Source organism: Adiantum capillus-veneris, chromosome 25, assembly GCF_014529385.1.
Source record: "Adiantum capillus-veneris isolate H3 chromosome 25, ASM1452938v2, whole genome shotgun sequence".
Classification (NCBI taxonomy): Eukaryota; Viridiplantae; Streptophyta; class Polypodiopsida; order Polypodiales; family Pteridaceae; genus Adiantum; species Adiantum capillus-veneris.
Window position 1 is genome coordinate 29,063,082 of NC_140955.1, and position 16,425 is coordinate 29,079,506.

Here is a 16,425-nt window from a genome sequence, read left to right on the forward strand (position 1 = left end):
GATGGATGCAAGGCATATAATTAAAGGATAACCTAAACTTTGTCAATGCTTACAATGCTTCCGTAGAGTAAGCAAAGGTACAAATGTTTAGAATGAACAAAGTTTTTGTCTTATAAGACTCTCTTTTTCTTTATTGTGCACAAATGAGAAGTAGTATGCATGCTTAGAATCAAGTTTGCGGAGACGACGTCTCCCAAACACCAAGTAGAGCTTGTCACTCTACTATGGAAGATTGATAGGGCTAATGTGCAGACATGCTTGCAGTAGCTTAGGCTCTCAAGCGCCAAATGCACTAGTCAACCATGCTAAAACAATGTCGTAGGGTAACATAGGGATCCTCTACCCGCTAGAAAAAAGACTAATGAATAGAATTTATCTTCTCTACCCCATAGTCAAGGACGACTATGATTTCAAGAGAGAGGTGATGTCATAATAACTAATATCTAATTCTCCTAAATGATTTTTTCATGTTAAACTGATCATTTAATATGGGAAAGTGCCAGGGGAGAAAAGGCTAGAATATTGGTTAAGCTGGCAGACCGGCCACAATAGGGATCCAAAGGAGGGAAAATAGGGATCCAAAGGGGGGGGCATCTGCAAAAGAGCAATGTGCAACAATGGGATTTAAAGACCCTAAGGTTAAGCCCATTAAGACTTCCATTTTGCCAAGGTTCCAAAATTCAAAGGTTGAGTCCAATGGTCAAGCTTAGGAAAATTGGATGCTTTGTGTGTGTACAAAAAGTCTTCATGAGTCCTACATAGGAGAAGGCGAGCCTTGCAAGTAGGTCAGGAGAGAGAAACACACACACACACACACACACACACTCACAAGCTTCCTTTACACAAAGGGAATGAGGGACACATGTCAGCTCCCTAGCCCAGATTCCCACTCAAATCCTATTGGATGGCCATGGAGGTGGACCAATGAGAATTAGGCTAGAGTAAATCTAGTTTAATTCATTTAAAAACACTTAATAAAAGAACCAATAAGAATTAAGCTCTGTAGAAGACTATTGGACAGTCTCCGAAGGGGTCCAATGAGCATTCAGCAGCCCAATGGCTTGCCTGATTCCTATTGGCTAGGAGACAAAGGAGTCCAATGAGAGTTTAATTGCATTAATTAATTACCTAAATCTCTCACAAAAGGGGAAAGGGGAACACATGTCACAAGTCTATCACTTATGCTACTTAATTTTCATTGGCGAAGCTGGGAGAGGTCCAATGGGGTGTCAGCATGAGTAAATTGCATGAGGGGTTGACTAAGAGAGAGAGGAGGCTGAATTTCTCGACTCATTATTCCACACACACTCACAATAGTTCATGTGTGAAGCAAGAAGACTCTCTCTCTCTCTCTCCTTCTCAAGCTTTAATGGAAAGCTTATCACCTACTCCAAGCTTGTGAGAAGGGAGGCCTACACCAACAACTCTTGGCTTTGTGATGCAAATCCAACCAAGAGCCAGGCTTCAATGCATGCTCATCTCCTCTACCGTGCTAATTACTAATCTATGCTATGCTAATATGAGTGATCTGTGAGGATATGTACATCTTTCTCGTAAGAATACTCCTTCATCTCAATCTACTCTCATACCCCGCTAGCTATCACCATCTTCGAAGGTGTGTGAGGTCTTGCGTTTGAGACCATGAGGGAATTGATGTTGTGTTTTATAAGTGTTTTGCTTAGTGCTTGAAGCTTCCATCTTCATTGCACTAGCTAGTTATTGAAGAAACACAAAGAATTGTATTCTAAAATGTCTCTCTTGATGGGGGAAACCTACATAATACAAAGCCTTTTGGAAAGGGGACCGGCTCCATGAAAATCCGGTCCTCAACTGTTGTCAATAGCTTAATTTCTCTCTCTTTTGACGTATTGTTCATGCCTATCTAGCTAGGTGTTATTTATTTTGTTGCTCTCTCTACTTAAGCACTCTTGTTATGCTCATTAGGAACCTACTCTAATGAAATGCTCACTATGTTCATGTTATTTTTCGCTACACACAAGTTACTAGGCCGATAGATGTTACAGGGCAGTAAGGCCCGATATTGTGATAAGTTGTATGATTCTTTACCTTTAAGAGAAAGGGTTTTGTTCTGTTTTTTTGGAGCTAACGACCAAATTTACTCTAGGCATGTTGTTCAACCAATATACTACTTTCAACGCAGTGATAAGGAGAAGTGTTAGGCGCATGGCAACGTAGGGCTTGCTGACAACATGTAGTGTGGGGACAGGGTTCGAACCTGTAGTCTTCAAGTCATGCGCCTGGTGAGTTGGCCATTTACTCCACCCAGCAATTGATCTCTCTTGGCCCCTTTCATAAGTATTCAATCAAATCATGTAAGTTTAAACAACTTAATAAAAACCTGGTTCTTTGATTGAGTAAAAAGGGTTCTCTTGGACCTTTCTAACTAAGAAGATGAAGACAACAACTCAATGTGAAGTCTTAAAGAAGCAAACTCCAAAGACAGTAGAGACCCAGGCAACACAAGTAGCTCTAAGAGCTCAAAACTGCAATCCCCACCACTCAACAACCAGCTGCTCAATTGCATTTAGTAGTTATGTTACATCGCATGGTTGGTTTGAAATCAGGACGTCATCATTGGATGACGAATGAAGCTTTATCATACTCTAGCATGATAATTCCACTTTTCAAACGGACTCTTCACTAGCTATGTATGGTAAACAAACTCCAGATCCGCAATCTCTCGTCTCACGCCAAGACCCGTTAAGACACAGCACGAGGCACCAGGCTTTATTCTAGCTTTATAATTCTCCGCTCCGTTAGGACATGATGCCTCTCAGCACAAGGCACCGAGCTCTATTCTGCCACTCATCCCCAATAAAGAAAGAATCCCATATCAATTTCATAAATCCGATTTATACCGTTTAAACACATGATGACGTTAGGTTAGAACATGATTCGTATTACATTTCAAAGTGTATATTCTGTATACAAAAAAGCACCTCCTTAGTTCCCCTTAGCGTTCCTGCCCGTATATGCCTGTCTTTGCGATTTCAATCCAGCCTTGCCTGTCAAAGCACATAAATTAACCAAAAACATAAATTGACATAAACTAAGCACATAAATCATAAATTAACCTTCTTATTGCTTGCTTTCCTTGTCAGTTTTCTTGGAGGGAAAAAGGTAAAAAAGACCCTAAAAATCCAACTTTTTCTTTAGCGCTAGGAGCTTTAGCTGCTACTTCTTCTCTTTAGCGCTAGGAGCTTTAGCTGCGTATTCTTCACTAAGTAGGCAAAGTGAGAAAAAATAAGTTTCTTTACGCTAGGAGCTTTAGCTGCATATTCTTTTAAAAAAACCTTAAAAGGAAAGAAAAGGATCAAGAAGGACAAAATACCCTCACCGCAGTACTAGGAGCAAAGAGAGAAGAAAAGCTTGCTGCCTCGGCAAGCCATTCCCCCTTGCTATGCTCGTTGCAAAGGACCAGCTTTAAGTACCTCGGTGGCAATTCCTTCTTTGGTATTGTCAAGCCGAAGGTCATTGCTTTTGCCTGCAACACCCCGCTCTCCACCCAACACCTGGAATCTATATTGCATCTTTCCTAAGCTTCCCAGCTTCATTTTCTTCCTTTACCGCAAGACCCTAATCCACCGTGCACCTTTCTTGCAATTCCTTCTTAGGACCACTCCCGCTCAATGCCACTGGCTCCCTCATCGTGCTTGACAAGGCTTTCACACAACAATTTCTTTGGTTCTCTCTCCTCCAATGTCAACTAGAAAACCATTGCGGCTTAAGCCCTTTCATGGCTTAACGTCTCAAACAACAGCCTTTCAGGTAGCCTCCTAATGGGTATCGACCAATGCAGGATACTTAAACATCTTAACATTTCCATTAATCAAGGAACTAACGAAATACCTCTTAAAGCCTTCTTATTATCTACCTTGAACCTCGCAACTACCATAGCTGGTAGTTGCTCAGACCTAACTCTATTAGATCTCTCTAAAAAATTTATAATAGGCCCAATTCCCACATCCCTCAGCTCCTGCCAAAGCTTGTGCCATGTCAACATCTCCTTGAACTCCTTTATTGGAAATATTCCCACCATCTTCAACCAGCTAATAAGCCTAGAGGTGCTTTTCGTCTCCGAAAATAATCTCATGGGCGCAATACCACCTGCTTTTGGGGATTCTTTACACCAGCTTAAGAAGTTGGATCTTTCGGCAACAAGAACAAACAAGATAATGCCAATTGTCGGCTCTGTGCCGGCTCTATATAAGCTTGTATTGAGCTTCAACAAGTTCACGAGGCCTCTTCCTGCATCCCTCCCGAACTCTAGTAGGTTAAAGGTACTTGACCTTAGTGCAAATGCCTTCACAGGGAAGTATTCCTGGCAAGACCTGTGGTTCTTCGCTCTGCAGATTTCTATTAGCAGACAATGATTTGTCTGGGGTGGTGCCCTTGGAGAGCTGCAACAGCCTTGCTGCAATAGATGCCAGTTGCAACTTCATGACTTGTGCCTTCCCAACACCGCTACCGGCTATGCCTAACATGAGAGAGATGGTTATGTAGGGCAACTTTATTGAGCAAAAAATCCTCGTTGACATCCATAGTGCAACAAGGAAATTATGGGTACTGGTGCTCAACCTCAACCTTATAACGGCACCATCCCGCCCACCCTCTCAAACTACAGCAACCTAAAGTGGCTAACTCTTTCAAATTCAAACAAACATCTCACAAGTCACATTCCGCCAGAGCTGGGGCTTATGCCAAAAATCAATTTTCAACACCTTGGCAACAATTCATTGTTGGGCACAATACTGCCTAAACTTGGGAACTCCAAGTATCTATCATGGGTTTGTCTCATCGGCAACAAGCTAGATGGTTCCAATGAGGTGGTTATGCAACAGCGAAAACTTTTTGTGGTAAGGAAAATATCTCATTATACTTTCTTTGGATCGAAGGGAGCTTTGAACTAAAATAAACTTTGGGCTGAAGGGAACTCTTTCTCCTTGGACGGGAGAGAACTACCCTAGGCTAGGAAGCCACCTCACCTTAAATTGAAGGGAGCTAAGCTATTTAGTATCCTTTGGACTGAAGGAAGCTTGCAAGAAAGATTTCCTTTGGGAGCTAATTTTCTTTGGGCTGAAGGAAGCTCTTGATGTCTTATCATGTTACTTTGGACTGAAGGGAGCTCTTTCATTGATGTCTTATTATGTTAATTTGGACTGAAGGGAGCTCTTTCATTAATGTTGTCTTATCATGTTCATTTGGATTGAAGGAAGAATTGATATCTTATCATGCTAATTTGGATGAAAGGGAGCTACTCTCTTGTCTCTTGTTAGACTAAAAGAAACTTGCTTTTCATCCCATACCACAGAAAGCATCCTGCCCTTCTTTTGTGGCCCTTCTCTCAAGGAGTTGCTGCTTGCAGATAATGAATTGTTTGGGGCAGTGCCCTCGAACGGTTCAACCTTGTCACATTAGGTATCACAATTTTGTGAACGGCAAAGCCAATGCCCATCTTGCCTTACCTGCAGGAAGGAGTGGGCCAATCTCATTTCATTGAGGGAGAAGACCTGACATCTGCTTAGCGACAAGCCAACTGTGGTTGTTGGTTCTCACCTTTTCAACGGAATGGCACAATTCTACCCACCTTGGAAAATTGCAGCATAGAGTAGCTCGCTCTCCTCACAAGCAACCTCTTTACATCACAGGCAAAATTCCTTTAGTGGTATCATGCTGGTGAATCAATTACTTGCATCTGGGCCCTTGTCCGGTACCATCCCACCCACCCTCTCAAACTGCAGCAGCCTAGAGTGGCTAACTATTTCAAACAACCGTCTCAGAAGTTACATTCCACTAGAGCTGTGGCTTATGCCAAGAATCAATTTTTTGCACCTTGGCAACAATTCCACTTACACTTGGAAACTGCAGGTATCTGGTGTGGTTGGATCTTAATAGCAATGAGCTAGAGGCATCATCCCCCATGAATTGACCGAGCAAGCAGGGAAGGTGATAAAAGGGACGCTCAGCACTAGTTTGTGATTCGAGTATTTTAAGTATCTGCACGGAGATCTATGCACATATTATAGCTTGGGTTTAGTGCTTACCATGAGAGGAGTTCACCCCTTAAGGCTAAGCAAAATTACAAACTTCCAGAGAAGAGATGCAACCTTAGCGTTTCTATGCCAACATTGCACCATACTACATCCCTAACCCTCTAGGATCCAGTGAAGGCAGCCTAACATTCTTTGATTCTGGCCAAAATAAGCTTACAGACACTATTCCAAAGGACTATGGTAGCCTAATCTACACTGAGGTGCTTTCATTATTACATAACAACCTCACTGGCACCATCCCTTTTAGCCTAGGCAACCTGGTCCAATGCTCCAAAAACCACCTAGACCATAACCACCTTCAAGGCCCTATCCCCTATGGGCTATCAAGGATGGAGATCATAAATCAGCTTGATTTGTCAAACAAAAACCTTTCCAAATTTCTGACTCTAGCAAGCTCTCTACCTTTCCAGCTTCGCCAACAATCCTTATTTGTGTGGCACACCTCTCCCACCATGTTAGGTAGCATCTCCTCCATTGAACAATTTGCATAACTCCATGGACAGCTTGTCCTTGAGCCACCATCGGTGATTCAGATCCAAGATTACAATAGTTATTGTTCCTGTGGTTGCAGTGTTACTCCTTGTTGCAGGTCTTAAGTGTTCATTCCATATGATTGAAACACAGAAGCACATGAAAGAGTTGATGCACAATAATTCCATGGACAAGCTATTGATCACTTATACGTCCTCAAGCAGCATATCCCACAGAACATATTTAGCAAGAAGAAATTTAGAAAAGTCACTTAGCATCAATGTCGCCTTATGCAAAGGTACAGGAATTTTCAAGATATCCTACAAAGAGCTCGAGGAGGCCACCAAGGTCTTCTGTGAAGAGGCTAGGATAGGCAGTGAAGGCTTTAGCATAGTCTACAAGGCTGCCTTAGATGATCAAACTATGGTAGCGGTTAAGAACCTCATCCATAAGATTGATGAAAAGAGTGATCCAAGAGATTTCCAAGCAAAGATAAAATCAATAGGGAAAATCAAGCACCCTAACCTCGTCTCTTTGTGGGGTTATTCTCAGATAGACAATAAAAGGTTTCTCATCTATGAGTACATGGAAAATGGAAACTTGTATAAGTAGCTTCATGGCACTACCTATGAGTACATGGAAAAAGACACCTTGTATAAGTAGATTCATGGCACAACCTATGAGTACATGGCAAATGGCAGCTTGTATAATTCATGGCAACAAAAAGATCATCCCAATGGCCAGCCTGTGGCTACAATAGGGCTTAGCTAGGAAAGCAATTAGCTTACAATAGCTTCAGGAAATTATCTTGTTAGCCCATCGTCACTCAGATTCAATACCTCAATAGAGAAGCAGAGAGGCCCACAAAAGAATTTGCCAATACTAGGATTAAGCATATGATCACACAAGTTTACGTAACAGGGGCAATTAGGCCGAATCGGCCAACATTGCATTGACAGACACTCACTACACCTTTCACACTAACATAAGGAACATGAACACGATAGCTACTATACTCTTGTTTTAGTGCAATTAATAAATCGATTATACCTTGTGTTGCATACCTACTCTCCCTAGATCCATCGTCCCCATCTTTGCCTTTTTTCTAGTGACTGTACACTAAATACCCTGCACACCTTGCTATAAAAAGAGAAAGGATTAAAAGGAATTCATCTCAAAAATATTAAGAATATGCTGCCACGTCCTTGCTAATTTTAATCGAATCTGATATTGTCTTTTTTTGCTCAAATTATAGGTAGTTCCGCTAATTTAACAAATTTTTAATGAATAGGCTAAAGGTAATTTATACACAACCGGGCTTTGCATCCACAGGAGCTTGCATGTTAAGCGTTGTCGATTTTTAATTCTTTCGTAAAAGAATAGATAGTAGAGTATATATTGAGAATAATAGAAAACCACAGAGACCAGAATCAAGATTGATGCCGGATGCTATACTTGGTGCTCATCTGTGTTTAACACAAGTGGTTTGGTTTTTAAAAAAGAAAAATTCCATGTAATAATTTGAAAGTCAAACTTGGCCGTAAAAGGTGTCAAAAAGTCCCATTCCTTAAATCTATCTAGTATATAGAAGTCTACGCCAATGAAACAACTAATGAGGTCAATGATAGAAAAGGACACAATATACGTTTGATTTACATAAGAATCATGAATAAAGGGAAATATTACATTAATTATTGGGGCCGTTAGCTACTGACCAATACTTTTTTGAAATTTGAAAAGCTGCAAATCACTAAAAAGATGATGCATATTATAGTAATTGGTTACACAGCGAGCCCCTAGTATATTATCTTTCAAAACCTCGTCCCATGTGTTTTTTAAAGAAAGCCGCTTGATTACTTCGGCATTGGTCGCTTTGATTTTTCCTTTTTCCCTATTTTATTTCCTACTTTTATTGTTTTGGATATGTGGCTACAAAATTGTAATAACTTTTTTGTTTTTAGCTAGCTCTTTCCCTTACCTTTTCAAGAGATTCTTCTCCCCATACTACAAGACTTTTATCTTCCTTTAAGACATATTGGCAAACAGTTCCCCAGACCTTATGAGTACTCACATGACATTGCCGCCCTTTGAATTTTGGAAAGGCTTCGCGTATAACACTTCGTACTGTGTTTTTACTAGCGGGTGTAAGCATGTTAACTTGTCATGCTTTTTGTGCTAGTTATCATGTGGCAACAAGCATATCTTGTAAGCATAATGAGAGTGTTAACTTTTCAAACGTGTGGGAATCCATCAAATATTTCAAAATAGGGAGACCACCCTAAATCCACTTTCCTGACCATTTACGCAGTGTTACTCTGAGGAGAGTGAGGCAGTCAAAATGCGTGGAGAGAAGCGGAGTGGGGCAGTCAACATGCATGGAGAGAAGCGGGACGTAGGGGCTAGAGGTAAGAGAGAACAAAAAAAAAGTCGAGGGTTGAACTTTCTGTTGCTTCTTCTCCACCCCGAAAAAGGGTGAAGCTCTCTGATTCCCCTGCATCCCCAATGGCAAAGACCTTGCATACAAAGGGGAAGGATGACTCGGGTACTCTCTCTCTCTCTACCTCATTATGATTTGCGAGGATAGTTGCTGGTGTTGTCTTGGCTGGAGAGTTGTCCCTTGATGTTGGCTTTAGCAGTAGGACATCTTGTGAATAGTCACTTGAAATACAATCACTCAAGTCGAAGTCTAGCTCAAGAAGCACAAACCAGTGTCTGATTTGAACCTTGAAATTGGAAGTAAGTGCTCAATACTGCACTTTCCTACTGCTAATCTTGTGACATTGGGGGTGTGCAGGCCGATGGAAAGCTCCAAATTTACAGTCCCAGTACAAAGCAAGTTCTGTATTACAGTAGAAGAGTTCAATGATGTTCATGGCCTCTCCCTAGCTGGTGCCAACCCCAAACTAGTGAGGTGGGATCAGATCAGTGATGTGGAGTGGTTCAGTGTTTTCAGAGAGTCAAAGAATCGTAGTCACTGTCGCATTAAATGCAATTGTTTGCGTACTGATATGTTCGACCAAGTGATGCAGCTGCATTACAAGGTGTACTAGCATCCCCCAACAAACATGGAGATCAACTCTGCATTCGCCAAGGGGTTTGTAAAAGAATTCAGCCCGGCGGCAATTGCAAGTAGCTTAGCCATGCAATTCAATTGGGCTGAATTCGTTGTCCAGCATTTGCAGGACCTCCGAGAGAAAGGGTACTACGAGGCCCATGTCGAAAAGTGGAGGATGCGCAATGTATGTCAAAACATCGAGGAGGCACAAGCTGAAATGAAGGAGGATACCAAGGAGACACCCATCTCTCGCCACAGCACTCACCAGCAGACTGAAAGCCTGTCATTTTTTGGCGTTGAGAATTTGCAGCACATAAAGGATGCCTCTGAAATTCTCAGCAACAACAAACAACTGCAAGATGCTAAAGAACACCTTCTAACTACAAAATCAGACTTTGAAGCTGCGAGGGTTGTCCAAGAAAGCAATGCTAGGGTCACCCCAATTGTGCTTGCTATGAGACAAAAGCTTCACGACGCTGAAAATGAATTACAGAGGTTACTACAGAGCGACAGCGTGGATGCAAAGAGGGAAATAGAGTGTAAAGTAAAAATAGAGACATTGGAAGGTTTGGCATTTCCTGACAGTGAGGACACTCTTGCTGATGACTCAACTTGTCAGCGTGTAAGTGCCTGACTTTTATGCTTCTACCGTATAATTGGAATATGTGCACAACAAACCTATGTACTTACCATGCTCCTCTTTTTTCTGGTGTGCAGATTAATGTGGAGGTTATGTAAGAAAAAGTGAATGCATGTGAAGGTCAACTGCAGCTCCTAATGCACATGAGCAAGATGCTACAAGGCTCCTCCATTCCCACTGCCCTGTGTAATATGGCTATGGGTACTTTTATAGAAAGTATAGAAGGGGTATGCAATGGGAGGATGATCAACCCGTGTAGTGGCTACAGTTTGCCACTTGAAGTAAAGGGAACCAATGCCACGATCAAGATGCCCTGTGGGCATAGCTACCACTTTCTCTGCTTTGCAGCTGCATGCTCCTTGTCGACAATTTTTACGGCTGTGACCTGCCAGCAAAGGATACCACAATAATGGTGTTGGAAACCCACAGGGCAAAGACGGATCACACCAACATCTGGTAAGATTGTACAGGGTGTGCTAATTAGCATACCCAATGTGTTAATTAGAATATTGAGTGTGTTAACTGGATATCTTGTATGCTAATTAGCATACAAATTAGCATACCCTGTGCTCAGTGTACAGATTAGAGTAAGTTTGGCATATTAGCATATCTAGTAAGTTAACTACCATATCAAAATGCTAACTTGCAAACTGTATATGCTAATTAGCATACTGGGTATGCTGATTAGCGTACTGGTATAATGATTAGCATATTGGATATGCTAAATAGCATACTGGGTATGCTAATTAGCATAGTGGGAATGCTCATTAGCATACTGGGTATGTTGATTCACGATTGAATATGTTGATCAGCATACTGGATATGCTTATTAGCATATTGGATATGCTAATTAGCATACTGGATATGCTAAATAGCATACTCGGTATGCTAATTAGCATACTGGGAATACTAAATAGCATACTGGGTATGCTAATTAGCATACTGGATATGCTAATTAGCATACTGGGAATACTAAATAGCATACTGGGTATGCTAATTAGCATACTGAAGACAGTCCTTCTATTTAGTATTCCCAGTATGCTAATTAGCATATCTAGTATTCTAATTAGCATACCCAGTATACTCATTAGCATACCCAGTATGCTAATTAGCATATCTTGTATGCTAATTAGCATACTTGTGCTCAGTGTACAGACTAGAGTAAGTTTGTCATAATGGAAAATCTAGTAAGTAAGCTACCATCTCCAGATGCAAACTAGCATATTGGATATGCTAGTTAGCAAACTCAGCATTTCGAATTAGCATACTGGGCTTGTTAGCATAATGGATTCCAATGTATGCCAGGCCGCACACATAGTCACAGCATATCAAACATTTTCTAGCATACATGACATGCTTATATGAGTCTTAATCCACGTTTTTTGTTGCAGGCCTGTGGCAGTCCCTCCGTGATGTGGGTAGTGTGCATGACACAAAGGGCAAGGGAAAGGTTGTAATGGAGGACCTTTCGATCAAGGAGAGTGATGAGCTGGATATAGGTGAGAACCCTTCGACGGAGAAGGGTGTTGAGCTGGATGCAAGGAGTGAAGGGGTGGATGAGGGCTCTCAGCAGATGCCAAATGAAAGCATGAAAACAACGGAGGAAGGCGGTGATGTGAGCAGAACCTCAAAAGATGAAAAAGAAGATGATTTTTTTGTCATGGCTCCTCGTGTGCCTCGTGTGCCAGCGATGCCTACTGCAACTAACAAAGCAGAAGCTTCTCAGTAGACAGTGGCTAGTGGCTCAGGGGAAACTTTGAAGAATGACAACATCGAAGATGAGCAAGAAGTTGGTGACAACAGCCCTCTCGAGGGTTTTTTGCGTAAAGCTCAGCTAAAAAGAAAAGTTGTCCTTGAAGAGGTACCCAAAGACATTGCAAGCACAGCCTGTGGTTCGGACAAGGCTGAAAGATCCAAAGGTGAAAACAAAGCCACCCGCTCAAGAGCTTGCAAAAAATTGTGTTAAGACTTATTGCTCCCTACCCAGTTGTGCCCTTCACTGTATATGCTAGACCATTTTGAAACCCAAATGCGTATTGTAACTGACATGCATTTTGTTTTCCAATGAAAATGTATTTTTGTGCAATATAAATCTGAGCAGCAGTTCATTGTAATAGTTCATTATAATTTTTGCAGTTTTTCGTTTTTAAACTTGTTCATTTCGTATCGCGGTTTCCCTGCAGAGGAAGAGAAACAGGCGTTAATCGTCATGCCTGATGAAACTACGGCCATGCAATGGCAGAAATTACGGAGATGGCGAGTCCACAAAGCCAAGCAGTTAAGGAGACAGAAAATGGAGATTGAAAAACGCCTTGAACGATATTCACAGCTTGCCCGTAGTATTATTGAGCGCCTAAATTATGTGCACCCAAGTGGGCCGGTTATTTTTGGTGAATGGTATCCTCTACCAAACCTAATATGGGTGCCTAAGCATTTATGTGATGAAAAAAGGGCTCTGGTGATGGACCTGAACGGTCTTTTGGTGGCAGTGGTAGAGCCTCGCTTTGGTGAAAAGCCCCCGGCATATGCAGATGAAATGCTGAAATACGATGTACTTGATAAGCGCAAGGACAACCTTTTTTTTTTGGAGTAGTGCCTGCAGTTCTTTAATGTGTTTATATGGAGCACAAGCCTCCATAATAAAGTGATGAGTATTTTCTGTACTGTTTTTAAAGAGCAGGTGCCAAATATTACTGGGTTTTTTGCTCAAGCGCACTGTACAAAGCAATCCTGGCCGATCCAGAGAAAACCTGTGTTTATGAAAGACTTATCCTTGTTCTGGAAACACACTCCGGGATACAACGCCCAAAACACACTTATAATTGATAATAGCTTCTACAAAGTGTTTCAGAACCCACTACAAACTTGGCTTGTTACTCCCAGTCTAGAGCACCAGAGGGCTGAGCAGAGGGAAAAGTTCCTTATAGAAACTTTGAAGTCCTGGCTTTTTCTTTGGCTGCAAACGGATGATCGGAAAGCATATGTTGCTGATAATGTGTTTGAGATAGGCTCAGATGAGTTTTCTACTGCAGTCGTCGAACGTTTGCTTGACATTCAAAAGAGGGAGAGGCTAAAGGACTGGAAGAAATTCATCGCAAACAGCGGGAAGCTGACCTAGAAGCAGAAAGAGAGAAAGAAAATCTGGAGAGGGAAAGAAGAGAAAGTGAGCAGCATAGTGCCAACCTAGAAGCAGAGAGAAAAGAAAAGAAGCAGCAAGAAGAAGACAAATAGCGAGGACAGCCCGGTCACTACAAGCGCCCTCCGAGGAGGCCTTAAGGGTTTTTGGGGCAGTGACTGTCATTGTAAAATTGAACCCTATGTAAATAATTTGATGCTGGCAATTAATGTAAACAGTTTGATAGTTAGCATGATGACACAAGATGTAAATAGTTTGATAGTTAGCAGGCTGGCAATTAATGTAAACAGTTTGATAGTTAGCATGCTGACCAACTTTATAATAAAATTGCATACCCTTACAGCAAAGTGGTATATAGAAAATCCAATGGATACAACTTAAAAGCTGAAGGGCATGCTATTACAGATTGCTTCATAGCTTTCTGGAGTGATTGTGTACACCTGCCTTCTCATTGGGACGTGTTCCATGGGTATTTTGATACATCACACCAAATGTGAAAGTAGGTGGGTGATAGGTTGCTTGTGGTCTAGCTTGAAGGTGTATGCATCCAATTGCTTGTAATACAGTCCTTGCACAACATATAAGCCTCTGTCAATTACATTGCTCCATTCATCAATGTACCCCTTCTCCACCTTCTCCTTTTTTGCAACACACTTGACCAGATAGAAATCCACATCTTCGGCGTTGGTTAAAGCATCTGGATTTACAACAAATGTGTCTCCAGAACATAGAGCGCTACTCAACACATCATGATGACCTTCGTATGTGAAGTCATCATAGACAACGACTTCCTCTGTCGAAACTTCATTTGTTTGCTCAAGTAATGGCTGCAGAATCTGATAATCCCAAGCCTCCACGTGAGCTTTATTGATGCAGTGATTCCACCTTCCGTTCATGCATGCATCACAGAAGCATGCCAACTTTCTTGTTGCAAGGACAGTTGGATCATGCGGGTTGTGACCACGATTAGCATGCAAAGAGCAAGTTTTTGCCACAATGGCACAATTCCACTTAACTTCCCTGTTAACATCTCCCTCTTTAACCTCCCAGAACACACGAGCACATTCCCTTTCTTTTGAAGGATATGATGCAGGTGCTCCATGCGATAGGTTGGCCTGGCAATAAGCAACCACATCTGCTGCACACTGCAAAATAGCTCCATTAGGTTTTAGTTGTTCATGGTTCAAGGTTCTTTTCACAACTTCTCCTGCACCATCATGCTCGCCCTTTCCATGCCCTGATCCAAAGAAGAACCAGCTCATCTCAATCCCTGTGAGTCCACCATATCTTGCAACAAAATAGAAAGGCCTGGCTCCCTTGAATTGTGAGGCCGCACCATCTGACCACACCCAATGTTGTTTACAAGTGACACCCTCTTGTTGTAACCAGTCACGGTGTAGCATGAAGCAATGTTGCACAAACAGTGTGTCATGGACCCTATCATTTGATATGAAGAAGTGGATTGTTTTCACTACCTCCCCTGCCTTGCGGTAGTACGTTATGTGTACAAAAATAGTTACTTGACTAGAGTGCCAATGCATTGACTGAATCTCATTTTGCTCCTTGAAGGCGTAATTTTCAGCAAAGTCAACAACTGAGACAATGACATCATCCGGAAAGCGAAGTATACAATCCTTAAATTGTTGTCCTTGCCATCGTCCCACATAGTTATGAGTGATGAAGAGCTTCAACTTGGTCTGCAAAACAGTCGAAGAAACTCCCAGCACTGCATTTCTTTATGCAAAAGATCTTTTCTTTTCTTACTGTTTCCATGCCTATCTTTTGCTTCTACATACGCAAATACTTTCACATTAATACTCTTACCTGGCTTTGTTGTTTGTAAGCAACATAATTCTAACTTCTTTACTGCACATATCTTACAGTCTCCCATCAGGCATTCCCTTCTATGGAAAATTGCATCTGCTGGCTTTGGACAGAAAACGGACTCCCACATCTGTGTGACACCTTTGAACGTGTGATGTGAAGCCAGGCAGCCACCGCTGCTAATGTTCTTTCCTGTAGCACAGATATTGCATACACAATTGCAACATGTATCATGTAGCTCAAAAGCACAAGAGCGCATGTGGTTCAGTGCGTCTTTCAAAAAGGTCATCTGCACATGGTATTCGCAACAGCATGTGTACCTATCCTTCAACCTCCTGCAAAAGAATGGATTTAATATCTCAAACATCCTCATGCCAATCTTGCAATCTGGATGTTTTTGTTTGAATCTTTGAAAGAGCTCAATCTGCAATATCCATATTTGATCAGTATGTTTACTAGGAGAAATAATCCAAACAGGACTATACGCATTGCTACTTAATACATCCACCATAGAAACAAATTGGTGTGTTAAACAGCACATTGTATGGTCCTAACATGCATGTAACTGGGTATAACATTGTATACTAAGCATGCTAGTTAGCATGCTGAGTATGCTAACTAGCATGTTGAGTATGCTAACGAGCATAGCTGAGTATGCTAACTAGAATACTAGCTGTGCTAACAAGCACAATCAGTGTGTAGTGTAGCATACGAGGCATACTCATCATGCTAGTTAGCATGCTAAGTATACTCATCAGCATGCTGAGTATGCTAACTAGCATGCTGAGTTAGCATACTAGCTGTGCTAACTAGCATACTCATTAGCATACTAGCTAGCATACTCATCAGCATGCTAGTTAGCATGCTGAGTATGCTAACTAGCATACTAGTTATGCTAACAAGCACAATCAGTGTGTAGTTTAGCATACGACGCATACTCATCAGCATGCTAGTTAGCATGCTGAGTATACTCATCAGCATGCTAGTTAGCATAGCTGAATATGCTAACTAGCATACTAGCTGTGCTAACAAGCATAATCAGTGTGTAATTGAGCATATGAGTCATTGTTAACCACATGAATGTGTGCTAAGAAGAATAGAAGATATGCTAATCAACATACATATTGTGCTAACCAGCACACTTATTATGTTGAACAGCATAGCCAGCACACTACGAATGCTAACTAGCATACTCATGAGCATGCTAACTGAGTATGCTAACTAG

General features: G+C 41.6%; 1 pseudogene; it reads left to right on the plus strand.

The window, feature by feature from the left end:
- Window positions 1-2,015: 2,015 nt before the first annotated feature.
- On the plus strand, window positions 2,016-7,328 carry LOC147424637 (brassinosteroid LRR receptor kinase BRL1-like; annotated as a pseudogene).
- Window positions 7,329-16,425: the final 9,097 nt, after the last annotated feature.